At 37.2% G+C, this 14,823-nt stretch overlaps 1 protein-coding gene across 2 annotated transcripts in view; it reads right to left on the bottom strand.

Moving 5' to 3' along the window:
* The window catches only part of LOC126374477 (ejaculatory bulb-specific protein 3-like), a 401,847-nt gene that overhangs the window by 44,445 nt on the left and 342,579 nt on the right, over positions 1-14,823 (bottom strand). The window lies entirely within an intron of this gene.

The following is a 14,823-nucleotide window of genomic DNA, read 5'->3' as shown; positions in this document are numbered from 1 at the left end:
TCAGGGCCAATGTTGTTTTCTATTATCGGCAAAACTTCTTCTCTTGGGACAACAGACTTTAAATATTGCTCAATAAGATCGTTTCGAGCAATATTGGTGTGGAGACCTGCGGGTGGTTCCTTAGGAGGTTCCTTAGGTGGGGGTGGGGTAATAACTACAGGGGGGTGTGGTGGCGCTTGTACGGGACGTACGGGGTAGAAAAGTTGTGGACCCATTTCTCGTCCTGGTATGATGGCCCTCGGGAGAGCTGGTGGTACAGAGGGCCCCGCGGGTCCGGGTGGCGGCGGGAACGGTACCGGCCCCGACCCAGGTTCATTCACCTCATACCTATTACCCAACCTTTGAGGCGGCAATTCACGTGGAGGCATCTCGTCTTCTTCCTCTACAGTCTTCATTTGATCCAGATCACGTTTCCCTATCACATGTTTCAATCCAAACTTCCCAAACGGCGTGACAAACTCTTTATTAATTTCAAACAGCTTGAAAGGCGGCGGCGGTGGAGGCGGCTTGAATACGATGTCGAAGTTCTTTTTGAACCCTAATTCACCGAAAATAGGTTTGCTTGAAACATAACATAGCGATGCAACGCATAAGAATATCTGAAACCAAAAAACTGCAATAAATACTAGAAGCTCACAACTTTTTACTACAAAGAAAACGATTCTTTATGTTTTACATATTTAGGTATTTTTTAAATATTATATTTGATATATTACGCTGCTTCGTTTGGCCACAATCTCTTCGTACCTGTTTACATAGTTAATGCCTGTTCACTCTACTTTGTCCTTATAATCTTGTATAAACTGCGTCTATCATCATGCCACAACCACACCATTTTCTCTTTAAACCAGATCAATCATAAACTACTTACTTTCTGTTATAAACGACTTGTTTTACAATAAGTAAACTATTTTTATTACCTGAATATAACTAAACATTTTCCACGGACAGGAGCAATCACAAACAAATCAGATTCAATATCGTCTTTAATTTATGACGATCTCGCCTTTTATGCTGTTGGACAAGAAATTACAAGCACGCAGGACAATACTGTTATTCTAGGACAAGGCTGATTCTAAGGGAGACGATTACTGACAAAGTTGCAGTTGCGTTGGTTTAGGTACTAAAGTTCACCGGCCTTTTGCGTGTTCATTGAATAACATTGTACATACGTACTACATGATGACGACAACAGCTATTCCTATTCCAATTTTGAACAGTCAAAGGCAAAAGAAAAATAAACTTATAAAAAATATTAAATATCTACATTTAAACACGAGAGAGGGGATGTGATGCTCGCTCCGGGTCCTACCTGATGCAAAGGCTGTCCATCGCCTTTCAACGTTGCAACGCGGTGAGTGTCATGGGCACCTTTGCGCCGGGTGAGTCGAGGGGGGGGGCTGTTTGACTAAGCAGGGATCCTCCTGCTACAAACACCTCCGCCAACCCTCATTACAGCTGCGTGGTGGAGTATGCTCCACAACCGGTTGATTGAGGGGAGACGTATATAGGCTGTTTATGTGAACACTAATGTTTAGATTAATAAGAATCATATAATGATGTAACATCTTTTCCAATTGCGACAGAATTAGTAATCTCAGCGCTCTACATTAAGTCTGGTGAAATCTATGCGGTCCGAGACAAATCTACAATAATTATAAACCACAACTATCTATTTTGCGTAGAAAACTGCATAATAGCCTACTTATCTAGAACTTATCTGGCAGATAACGTATAATCCTTCCCGTCTATAATCACCTTTATAAAACAGCAATGTTAAAGTTGTAAACTTAATTACGTTTACAAACGCAATTCACTTAATAGTACCCAAACGATTGTTACTTGCGGAAACTGACTTCAGTGAAGATGTTGTGAAATCAATCATCGCGTGGCTTATTGTATCACAATGAAATTACTTATTAAAATAATTCTAGATCTCAGGCTAAGGTAGTTTTACGTAACAGAAAACATGCGAAATATTTTCACTGCGATGGCAAATTAATTTCCAAAGGATATAAGCAATCGTTCTTATTTGATTTGTGATACAACCAATGTACCCGATCAAGTAGTAATTTCCGTCTGAGGCAAATCTACGATAATGAGCTGAATTATTCTCTCGGTAAGTATACGTTACGATGTCACTTACACTCCGTATAGGTATGTACAGGTAGCCATACAAGTAGGTATGGGGGTTAGTGACTCCGTAACGAATACTGAGGGGCAATATTCAGACCATGATTCGGAGTTGATATCAAGTGAAATTTCCTGTCGAAAAATTAGTGAAAATTTATTTTAAATTATTTTCAGTTCCATACTTTTGCGATGGAAAATTAATATCAAAGAATAATGGTCTGAATCATCCCTCCAAGTTTTCATTATGATATGACTAACGACCTGTATACAAACATAGGCTGCTAACACTATAACTCTAGATTTGCCGTAGGTGGTTAAAAAGGAACTATGAGAGTATGATTAAATTTTGATTTTATAACCGAAAGTACAACTATGTTACGAAGGTAAATATATTTATGAATTTGATTTTTTTTTAGCAAGCGTACCGTTACCTTTAAGCAAGTTTTCTGCTTTCGTCAGACACGCCAGCCTAAATTGGGTACTAATTATAATTTTAAATGAGTGTCCGTGACGTCCATACCAACCAGTAGCCACCATGTGACGTAGCGAAAGTAATTCTACTGGCTTGGAAAGCACTGGCAGAATGCTATTTGAATTTATTTATAGGGAAACCTGATATTTTGATGACCTACTACATAAGTCCACATAATATAATATTATGTGGATATTTAATGCATGCGAGAAGTTAACACAAAATTACACTATAAGTATATTCATAAGGTGTTTTTCAAAATATCAAGAGTTTTTCAAATTATCTCCGTCTTGTTTTATAGTATATATTACACCGCAAGAGTATGTACCGTCCTTATTAAGTATTCTATTAGGTACATTATCACATACATTTTGATCTATAATTAAACTTCAAACTCTCAATAAACTTGGATGAATGAGACAAATAATATTTAAAAAATCCATAACAATGAATCTTTTTCAAATAAATAAAATACTACGTAATTTACCGCTGCAATCATTTAGATACATCATAACACTCACTCAAAAGACAAATTGTCAAAACTATGTAAGTACCTACCTAGTTCAAAGTCTTCGATATTTTTCATATCAGTCTCCGATATTTTTAAACACAAAAATCATGTAAGTACCTACCTACTTCAAAGTCATCGATATTTTTAATTTAACCAACCCCAATATCATCGAGAACCAAAATGAATGACATACAAAAAATTGGTACAGTCTGAAATAACTTACAAGAGAAAGTAACGGAATTAGGTATGTACGTACTTATCCCTTTAGTATGTAAATCAATTCGACGTGTTTTTTATTTTTAATGTGGTGGGAAAGTAATGGATGGCGGTGGTGGGACAATAACGCAGACTGGTGGTGGGATTGGTGATCACCACACAGTAACCCGACGAACTGAGTAGCCCACAAGCACACCTCATAACTGGTGGATTTAAAGAAAAAGTGAAACAAATGAACGTTTTCGTATATCGGACGATTTTGTGCAAAGTGTTAAAGGAATATTGAACTGTGTTGTTTTATGTTTTTAATTTTTAACTAATGTAAGGTAAGAATTGCATCATATATAAAATCTATTCTTCTTTTATCGAGACGCATTGAAAGTTGAAAGATTCTTGACGTAAATGGATTGTGCGATGTATTTTTTGCATTGTTTTCTAAAGTGCTGAATACAAATAAGGTCTTCATAGTCCACTCGATTCGATGGACGAAGGTTTCCCAATACGCAAAAAGGTATGAGTACTTACTGTCGAGTGTCGGTTTATCGTTAAAAAAGTATTCCATAGAAATTCTGACCAATATTTCAAATATTCACCCACCTGATGCTTTACTTTGTTATTTTAGAAATAATTATAACAACATGAGTATAAAACTGCAAACAGTGAATCCATGTGATATCAATTATCTATTATCCAAACATGAATTCGAACTCGACTATAAAACACTAGAAACGACACACTGAATAACAAAAATGACATATCACTGACAACAAAAACACAGAAGAAAGGGAATGGAATTCTTTACCGTCTTCTGTATTTCCGAATGCATATTATATAATATATAACCCGGGTGCTTTCAAGGCCAGAGTGAACAGGCACCTTCAAGTCTTTGAGCAAGTCTGGGGCCAAGAGCAAACTCCTCAAACGTAAAAAAAAAATCAAGATCAGCTGATTACCGGCTAACTACATCAAGTAGCCCGTCCCGCTCGTTTTTCCAATAAGGATGGGCAGGGCTGTATTTGACAAAGGTTACATTAGCAAAACTAATAATATGAATATCTATAGGTATCGCTCTTTGTTCCAAGCAAGTCCAACGTGCTTGATTCATCAATGTTTAATTACGCAATTTAGAAAACATTTTAGAATTATGTATGAATTCCACCCACAAAAGTAAAAGTAGAACCTGAACTAATATTGAATTAAACATCCATTATGTAAATAACTTGGGATTATGACATGATTATCTAATTCGATTGTTCCATGTATAATATGATGTAAAAACTATCTGTGAGGTTTCATAGGTCAGGTTCACACCGGTATCTATACAGGCTGTTAGTGACATCGTAACGTATACTCAGGAGGATGATTCAGACCATGATTCTGAGTTAATATTATTAATAATAATAAGTCCGGGCCTCCATAGGCCCGAGATATGAAAAAGACATACAATAATAATAATAATATAATATATATAATATAATAATATGATTTTTTTTAGTTTGTTTTTAAATTATTTTCATTCAACATTGAATGAAAATTCCACTTGATATTAACTCAGAATAATGAGCTGAATCATCCCTCTCAGTATACGTTACGATGTCACTTGCACCCTGTACAAGTACATACAGTACAGGTACAGGTTGCCTGGAAGAGATTTCTACTTAGCAATAAGGCCGCCTATTGTACTTCTCTCTATTTTAATTCTATTTCTCTTTTGTTTTGTATTTTGTTTTTTTTCCTGTTTGTGCAATAAAGTATTTGTTATGTTATGTTATACAGGTATGTATGGGTATACAAGTAGGTATGGGTGTTAAAAATACTGAGGATGATGACCATGATTCTGCGTTGATATCAAGTGGATTTTCCTGTCGGAAAATTTATCTTACGTGCAATTATCACTAACACAACTGTCCCTTATACGGTACGGTCATCACATCACCAACTATCACGTTAGTCTAACAGAAAGCTCGGTGAAGCGTGGGTACTTCGTTCATCAGCGAAGGTGCAGGTTTCCTCTGACTACCCCAATTCCAAATATAGACATGAGCTTATGTTTGTACAAAATTTTGTAACTACAAACTTTATTGCGCACACAGAAAATACAGTATTACAAACAAAGAGAAATAGAAGAGTACAATAGGCGGCCTTATTGCTAAGTAGCAGTATCTTCCAGGCAACTGTTGGTTATAAGATATATTAAATGTTGGCGCTTGTTTAGCTAAATAAAGCCATTGACATTTAGCTAAACAAGCGTCAAGTTTCGTGGCGCGGTATCTACGCCAAAAAAAAGATATAATTATCATGGATTTAGCAGGATCGTGCGGCAAAGAAATACACCAGGCATACATTTTATACTGTTATTAATACCTTACATTTGTAAGTGGCTCTAGAGTCTCTATTACATATACATTTACATTTAATAAACATATAAACATATACATTTTGTATCTTTGTATGTATAGTACATATAATGTATGTATGTCGGTATCTACGTACAAAATAAGTCATCAGCTTCAAAGAAAATTGATAAACGTTTATAAGACCACTCGGAATACTTGAAACCGGTCTTTCTCTCCGTGAAAGCTACAAACAAAATGATTGATCGAAAGTATAACAACTATGCCCATAACATATATTGTAATAATAATACAATGGAATTTTCCTTTAAGTTACGAAGTTAGAAAAATGAGACGTAAATAGAATTTTAACTGAATTATTTACATGACAGGCGTGGGCAACCGTTATGTGTTTGAAGATGTATTTATGAGCAAATTATAGATAGAAGACTGTAATGCGAACTATCGAGTTATCAACATAAGCCCTACCTGCAGATATCGACGTCAAGAAGAGGGTATTCACATCGTCACATCATCAACCCATTAACGTCCCCACTGCTGGGGCACGGGCCTTCCCTATGGATGGATAGGGAGATCGGGCCTTAAACCATCACGCGGGCCCAGTGCGGATTGATGGTTATTAAAGACTGCTAATGCAGCCGGGACTAACGGCTTAACGTGCCTTCCGAAGCATGGAGGAGCTCGAGATAAAAACTTTTTTTTTGTGGTCAACCATCCTATAACCGGCTATTGCGAAAGTTGCTTAACTTAAACAATCGCAGATCGAGCGCGTTTACCGCTGCGCCACCGAGCTCCTTGAAGAGGGTATTATTTTAGCATTATTAATTTATCTGATATCTAATGAGAGGCGGATTTGCAGTCATGGCCGCCCCAGTCCGAGAAGTACCAGCTGCTCTCAGAGACGTCTCGTAGGTCAGAAAAATAGGACTGAGGCGCAACTCCCGCGTTCGTTCCTCCATCGCAATTGCTGGCTATGTCTAACGAGATTTACATTGTAACAGCCTAGTATGTACTTACCCACGCTTATAAGAAATAATACTATCTCAGAAGACCAATATTAGGTCGTCTATATGGAGACCAAGACCAGGACCGCTGGCGTGGTTGTCGATATTCCACATTCAGCTTTTATCAAATTATTTCAAGTTTAATTCTCTCAGGCTACGCCATGAGCCGAGGTTCGCGCCCAACTGGGTGCCCTCAGGCAATCTGTGAGAGTCTTTTGCACTCCCCATTTGTCCGGCCAAGTTGTTAACGTGGCAAATATATAAGTCACGTCAAAAATTGGAGATGTCAATACTTTTCTGTACCTGTTGTGATTTAGTGTCGTATCATGTTCGTCTAAATATGTTTTGTGCAATTAGCCGCCACAGCTGATGTCCATATAAGTTTTTATGTAAAACGCAAAGTATTTGTATATATTGAAAGAAAACATCATTAACTCTTGAGAGACGCCGCTTTATAACGAACACAACGCAAATGGGTTGTTTACGCGTGCGTACAATTTTGTTTATGAGTATATAATTAGAAGCTGTGTCAAATGATACCCATTCACGAGCGTTTACTGACCAACATGTTACATTACGCGTGAAATTGTAATTTGCTTAACAATTATTTTAATTTAGTTCCACAGTAAGCTTTCTAAAAGAAAGAGCCGAAGGTTAGTTTCTGAAATGTCAATAAACTTAGGTTTTATTTTATTTTATTTTATTTTGTTTGGGGAGCTTACAGCTTAATATATTATTATCATGTTTTATATATTATTACTTACAGTAGCCTCTCCTTCATTTCTCTCGGTCCTGCACTATTTACCTAATACCAGTGAGGTTAAAAAGGCCACATAGAGGCAATCCATCTAAAAAATCAATTTGACATTTGCGTACATAAAAAGTATTGAAACAATTGTGATATTTTTGTGAACCAGATCTGTCGTATTTTCCACCAGCTAATCTTCTGGCATCCGAGACGTACTTATGGCCATCTAGATTCCCATCATTTCCTTCTTCTTCGTCGTTCCCTCACTGCTGAGGATCGCGACTACATGTTATGGTTTAGGACTCAGTTAGGCTACATGCTACCGCCCATCGTCTTCTTCAGAATGTCACCCATTTCCTACGTTACACTAAACTAAAATTATGAATTAACTTATTATAAGTTAGTATTGAATAAAAAATGCGATTAATATTATTATACCAACATTAAGTACATACATGATTGTATAAAACATTCCTATAACTTTCAAGTGAATATAGAGCTCTTTAATGAATAACGCTATGATCGGAAAAAAGTTATCGTTCCGAGTTATAATCGTTGCAGCGCTGGGAAAATGTAGATGAATGGCATTGAATGACCTTTCTATGCACTTCCTCATTCATTGAATAACGTCATATAGAAACCTAGACTTCGAAAGAAATAGATACTTAGATGAATTATGTGATGAAAGCTGCCTAGGAAAATAATATACTACTGAGTGGCAGCTTTGCTTTTTGTAAAATTACTTTCCAGGGTTTGTTAGCTTAATTCATTTAGGCACAATACAAGACTTAGGCATAAACTTCATAAATACAATACACAGAATTTCAATTCAACATAGGACTTAAATTGCATCCTAAAATATATTCAACTTTTTTGGGGCACTTCTATAGGGCAAGTTGTTACTTATCTGAATTATTTTTATGCTATGGCATTGATTGGTACCAAATTTTTTTGAATAAATATTGTTTCTCTCTCTCGTTTCAGGACTATGGCGATAAGCAAGCTACTTCTCCTAGCATTGACATTCGCAGTACTAATATCAACGAGCGACGCGGGATTTTTAGACTACTTACTGGAATGGCTGTTTGGCATCAAGCCTGGGAAACGCAGCCTTCAAGAAGCACTCACAAGATACTTAGACCTTCTCTTCAAAAAAGATGACGTGGACACTGAACTCCTCAAACATCTGTTCATGGTCTACTCAGAAGATGATGATACCAATTTCTCCAGCCAATTTGTTGGGTTAGGTGAAAATGTATGAAGATATACATAACCAGCGGAATTTTCTTACTAACTTTTATGGTGTTAATGTGATATCGAAACACGCACAATTTAAGAACACTCAACAGTAGCGACACCTGATGGAAGAAATAGGCGGTTGTTATCCTCAAGATTGTTATAGAGCAGGTAAAGTTATACATATAAATTTAAACGTACGGACTACAAAAAGTGAACATTCTGTATACGTACCACTGCTAGGTAATGTGATGGGTGTAATGTGTAAGGATTTTACGTCTACCTAAGAATTTACTATAATTAGGACGTTCTAAGATTAAATAAGGGGCATACGCACGCATACGCATTAGGTACGTTGCAATCCCTTTTTAATGAGGAAGAAATCATAAATCTTAAATGAGATCTTAAATGTAAGGAAAAGGGTACAAACTTCTTCTGGAGGCCTGACGGCTGACGGACTACAGACGAAAATCGATAGTCCGAAGAGAAAAAATGTGTGTGTCCAATCTTGGGCGTCATTCCACCTTCAATCTGTCTAAAACATAGTGAATTATATTATCTTTGAATATGCCAGCAAAAACAGCCGAGCCCTCTCAAAGAATTCAAAATACGAAAATTCGAATAAACCGACCATAAACTAATTCACGGCCAGTAACACACATCACAGTACTTAAAGAAACGCAGGTTCACAGCCACAGTATGACACAGATTAGTCGAGCAATTTAACATAATCAACGCGTGGTTGGAGTGTAATGTCGCTCGGTAAAGAAACCTGCCTGGGCTCGTCACGCATTTGTAGACAAAAGAGAAAGGGAGAGAAATGTCGCAGTTCAATTCTCATAACGCTCCACTCGATAACATGCAAGTGATATGTGGTGTATTACATCAGTATTAAGGAAGGATTTACTTCTGAAGCTGTGAACGCCACCATGTAGAATTGTACTACAAAAATATTGATGTGAAAATCTGAATTACTCAAATTAAAATAAAGTATCATAAGTCCAAAGAAAAACCCTACCTACTTCTTAATCTACAATGGGTATTATAAAAAATATAATACCCATTGTAGAAAAGATCTAACGTTTACTTGTAAGTTATTTATTACTATTTACTGTAAATAAAATAAACCATTATTTATACGTTATTTATTTATTTCTAACTAAGTACGATTAAGTAAGTTATTTACTTTTTTACGTTCTCGTTATTAAAGCCACAGATCGTAGAAGACTAGATAGTGTTAGTAGAAAGAATAAATTCTTATGAGACTTATTTGGATTTTATTATTTTCACATTTAGGTGCCTTTCTCAGCATTTTATAGCAGGCGCTTCAATAGTATATATAATAATAATAATATCTACTGTGCGCCACAACCGCGATATTACAGTGATAATAAGTGAAGTCTGACGAACGGTGAACTATACAGGGTGTTAGTTGTGTTTTTTTTTAGCTTTTCTAAATTATTTTCAATTCTATACATTTGCGATGGAAAATTCGACTTGATAACTCAGAATAATGAGCTGAATCGTCCCTCTGAGTATTTGTTATGATGTCAGTTACACCCATACAAGTACAGGTAGCTATACAAGTAAGTACTTAACTATAGTTGTTAGTGATATCGTAACGAATACTGAGGGGGAAGATTCAAACTATGATTCTAAGTGGAAATCAAGTGGAATTACCTGTCAGAAAATTCACGATTTTTTTGTTTTATTTTAAGTTATTTTCAGTTCCATACTTTTGCGACAGAAAATGGTCTGAATCATCTCTCAAAGTTTTCGTTACGATGTCAGTAACATCCTGTATAGATTCACGTATTTTTTTTTAACTGTATAGCACATTTCATAGCGCTCTTTATCAACTGCTCGTCATCATCAGCCGTACGACGCCCACTGCTGGGCATAGGCCTCCCCCAAGGATCTCCACGACGATCGGTCCTGCGCTGCCCGCATCCAGCAGCTCCTTGCATGTTAAATACTGACATTTCATTCCACATTGTCCGTACGTTTGTTATCGAAGGTTTGAAATGGACGTTGAGATAGGCGGGTGACTAAGTTTTATTGGTCTTCTATTTAATCATATTATGGATAACATAAACCCTATAGATACCACTGTATGATGTTAAATTAACAAAAGAAAAATTAACAAAACAGAACAACAACACCACTACCGTTAATCACTTTTACCGTTGACACACGTATCGATTTTGAAACTGAATACAATTTTTTGGTTTGGTGGTGGTCGTAGTCGGTGGTCTAGTTGTTTCTGTTCTGTCTGTAGGGTCCTCTTCGATGTATGAGTATTTCATTGCAGTCGGCGGCGGAGGCGGCGGTGGTGGTATCCTGTAGTACGAGTAATCGCCCTTAGAAAGGTACCCGCACTCCACCCGCCCCCCACGCAGACGACACCCCTGCGACAACTCATGCGCAATCTTCTTACTAAGAGGCTTGTGCTTATTACGGTTATACCCACACAACACTCGGTCGTCAATCACTATACATTTGCTGCTATCAAAGTCGTATGGGCAGCATCGTTTCCGTTGGATGTCCTTGACGAATTTTGAAGAAAAACCTTTCAAAGGCTTTTTGTTATTGGCTTTAGTTGTTTCGTTAACTCTTTTAAGAGCTGGATTTTCGGAACTGATTTCGTAATCGGTTCCTGATCTTCTGCAAGGTACGCAATTTCGTGGCGACACCAAGTTTGTCCAAAGCGCGATGATGCATATTTGCAGCCAAATACCATACATGTAATGTTCAGTCCGCAAAACTAATAAACAGGTAACGTTGGTCGTGCAAGCGTAGTTTGATAAAACTGAAACATGAGTTACTTCCAAAACTGTGTATTGTTAAAAGCAGTTTTGAAACGCTTCGGTTCCAATAAACTGATTAGATTCACTCATGCTATAAATTTTAATTAAGTATAACTGTATTTCTTTCGTGTTATAATGATGAGAATGATGAACATTACAGAATAAGAACCGGTGAATGCTATGGCGAAGGTAGTTAGATAGTGCTCATCCCAGTCTTACAGAGTTACGGGTATTAATAGCATTTGCCTTCTACTACATTTAGATTCAAAGTAACTCTCTCAAACTTTGCTCGATACATTTTAGCAGGCGATACATATAAAACAATTCTTATCGTGTCGATGGCAAACTGAACAGTATCGGCCCTGGCAACAAGTATGGCGCTATCTGTAGCGCTCATTAGATCCTCCTGCGTGCAGGTTGGGCATGCAGGACACGATGTAATAATTTCGATGCCGTTATGGGACGATAATGCGGTAGAATTTAACGAAGTATTCACTTACATAATAATGAATACTTACTGAAATAGGTAACGATTACTATTCTAAGTAAGTAAAAAAACGACTATTATAACGGTCTGCCGTCGCAAACAATACGATTTTCAATTTCAACACAATTTTGAGGCCGTGTTTTTGGAGTATCCTTACCGGTCACACACGGTGTTGTTTGATCATTACTTTGCTTATTTACCATATCTTCTTTATTTGTTTTTCCTTGGTCCATCTGGGTAGTTTCTCTATTTCTTAATGGTAGATTGTTGTATGAAATAGGACCGTTGTCGTAGCCGCATTCAACTCTACCTCCGCGCAGACGGCACCCTTGAGACAACTCCTTGCCACTGTTCTTACTGATAGGCCACCCAACATTCCTGTTGTATCCACACAACACTCGGTCATCTATAGTTTTACAATTACCAGTATTGAAATCGTATCCGCTGCAACGTTTCTTTTCATTTGCTCTAGGGATTCCCGAACCATAATCGCTTGGAGATCTGACCAGAGTCGTCTGATCGTCTCCTGGTCTTTTGTAGGGTAGTGATGACACCCAGTTTGTGAGATAAGCGGCAACGCATATTTTAAGGCAAATACACATCTAACACTAACTACACCTCCAATACACCTTACTACACCTCTGCCTACCCCTGCGGGGATACAGGCGTGATGCTATTTAATGTACCACTCAACTCACTAAACTCAAATGTAAGGAACTTGGTAATGAAGTGGGATAAAATTAAAATATAGCTTGGTCCGAGTTATTTCAATTAAAGTTATACTACATCTACTGTTCGGCTGGCTGTTTAACCAATCAAATTGCCGGAAACTATAACTTTTAATAGTGCAGAACAAAATTCGACAAAATTTAAATTGACATTCTGCTAAAATTAATACCGCATTCTGAGAAATATAGATTGATAATAATCAGGTACTTATATGATGAGCTCTATCCTGCCACAGAATCAATAATAGCACTAGCCACGTAGCCACATTCCTGTATACCTCTTTATCTTGGTAAAAGTGCTGACAACTGCGTTTCTTACAGACCCTGACGTAGGTGTGAAGCTGATGCTCCCATACTGCTGTATCCCGTTCCAATTCATAAATATGTTTTAAGGCGACATTGGCCCCGATTCCTGCAGACATACATCCTAATTTTATTGTATTAAGTTATACTTGTCATTTTCTTATCCCACGAAAAGGAAAGGGACGGATGATTGACAACTGTTAATTTTAAAATGAGTGAATAACCCGGGCGAATAAAATAGGCATCTCGCTAATATGCAACCCGTTTGACATGTGCTCTCAACTTAATTCTGTCGGGTTATTGGCCAATATAAAAATTTGGTTAAAATTGAGGTGTGTTTCATAAATTTTATGTGTCAATTACCCGTCCCTTTTTTTTCAGCGGATAAGAAAATGTCGGGTATAACTTAAAATAAAATTAGGTGGTGTGTATAGGAATCACCACCAGTATGCACCTATGTATGACTCTAGGGTGGTATTAATAAACTAATCTCAGCGTCGAGACTGCCCTCAAGATCATGTCAATGTGACAGTTCTCATATAAAAACAGGGACTTGAGCACGATCTTGAGGGCAGTCTCAGCTGAGATTAGTTTATTAATACCACCCTAGATTAGCCAGAGTATTGTGTATGAGTTTAGTTTATGTATATGTAAGCCGTGTAGGTACCTTTATAATTGCCGCAATTACAATGTAGATTTGTGTGTATACATACGCCCAGCATTATATTTCCATGCCTAATTAAAATGAATTGAAACTTTGCTCGATGCATTATTAGCAGGCAACCAATTAATTAAGTATACAAATACCGGAATGAAGCATACAACCGGACGTTCGTTTACTAAGATTACAGGTATTGTATGTTATTCTATATTTTACAAAATATGTAGATTACTGGCTTGAGACCACGATAAATAAATGGTACACACTCTTTCACCGTTTACGCGTGCACACAATGCGATCTTTAATCTCTACGCAACCTGGATGTAGTCTCCTCCGAAATACGTAGTCTGGATTTTCTCCCATTGTATTTTCCTTTGTAGATCGTCCATTCTCATCCGAGATTAGTTCTCTAAGCCTAATCATCATTTTGGTAACGGGTTTTGGTATTTTTTGATATTCGTGGACGAATGGTCCGTCCACATACCCGCACTCTATCCGTCCACCGCGGAGCCGACAGCCTCCTGTCAACGGCTGGGCAACTTTTTTACTACGAGGCCGCCCCTTATTGTTATCGTAGCCACACAGTACTCTGTCGTCTATCACCACACAATTACTACTATCAAAGTTGTACGGACAACACTTTTTCCGTCTCTGATCTGGACTTAGATTTTTGTTCACTTTGTTGCGAGCCACATTGAGGGGTCTCAAAGTTGAAGACTCTGATATATTTGACTTTGTTACAGTTGTCCCTGGCATGGGTGACACCCAGCTCGACATAAAAGCGACGCCACATACCGTCATCACCAAAATTCCATACATCTAACGTACAATTCACGAAATAAAGCTATGTAAATCATTTACTTTAATACAATACTAACTGTATTAAATATGTCAGACAAACTAAGCTTTATTATATTATATTTATTATGCAGGATGCAATACCGTCCGTATTTACGAGCTTACTTACATATAAGTACAAATCAATCGATTCAGTGAAGCCACAAATTTCAATTAATCTTTTATGATACACTGGAAAATAAATTCTTTGTATGAAAAGTATTTGACGTAAAGATGGATTCAAAGACGAGAATAACAAATAATAAGTACGTGACTCTAATTATAATATATATTCTGTAACCGCACTTCAGTCGTGATTACGGGTT

This window comes from Pectinophora gossypiella, chromosome 17, assembly GCF_024362695.1.
Source record: "Pectinophora gossypiella chromosome 17, ilPecGoss1.1, whole genome shotgun sequence".
In the NCBI taxonomy this organism is placed as follows: domain Eukaryota; kingdom Metazoa; phylum Arthropoda; class Insecta; order Lepidoptera; family Gelechiidae; genus Pectinophora; species Pectinophora gossypiella.
This window is presented reverse-complemented; position numbering and strand designations above follow the sequence as displayed.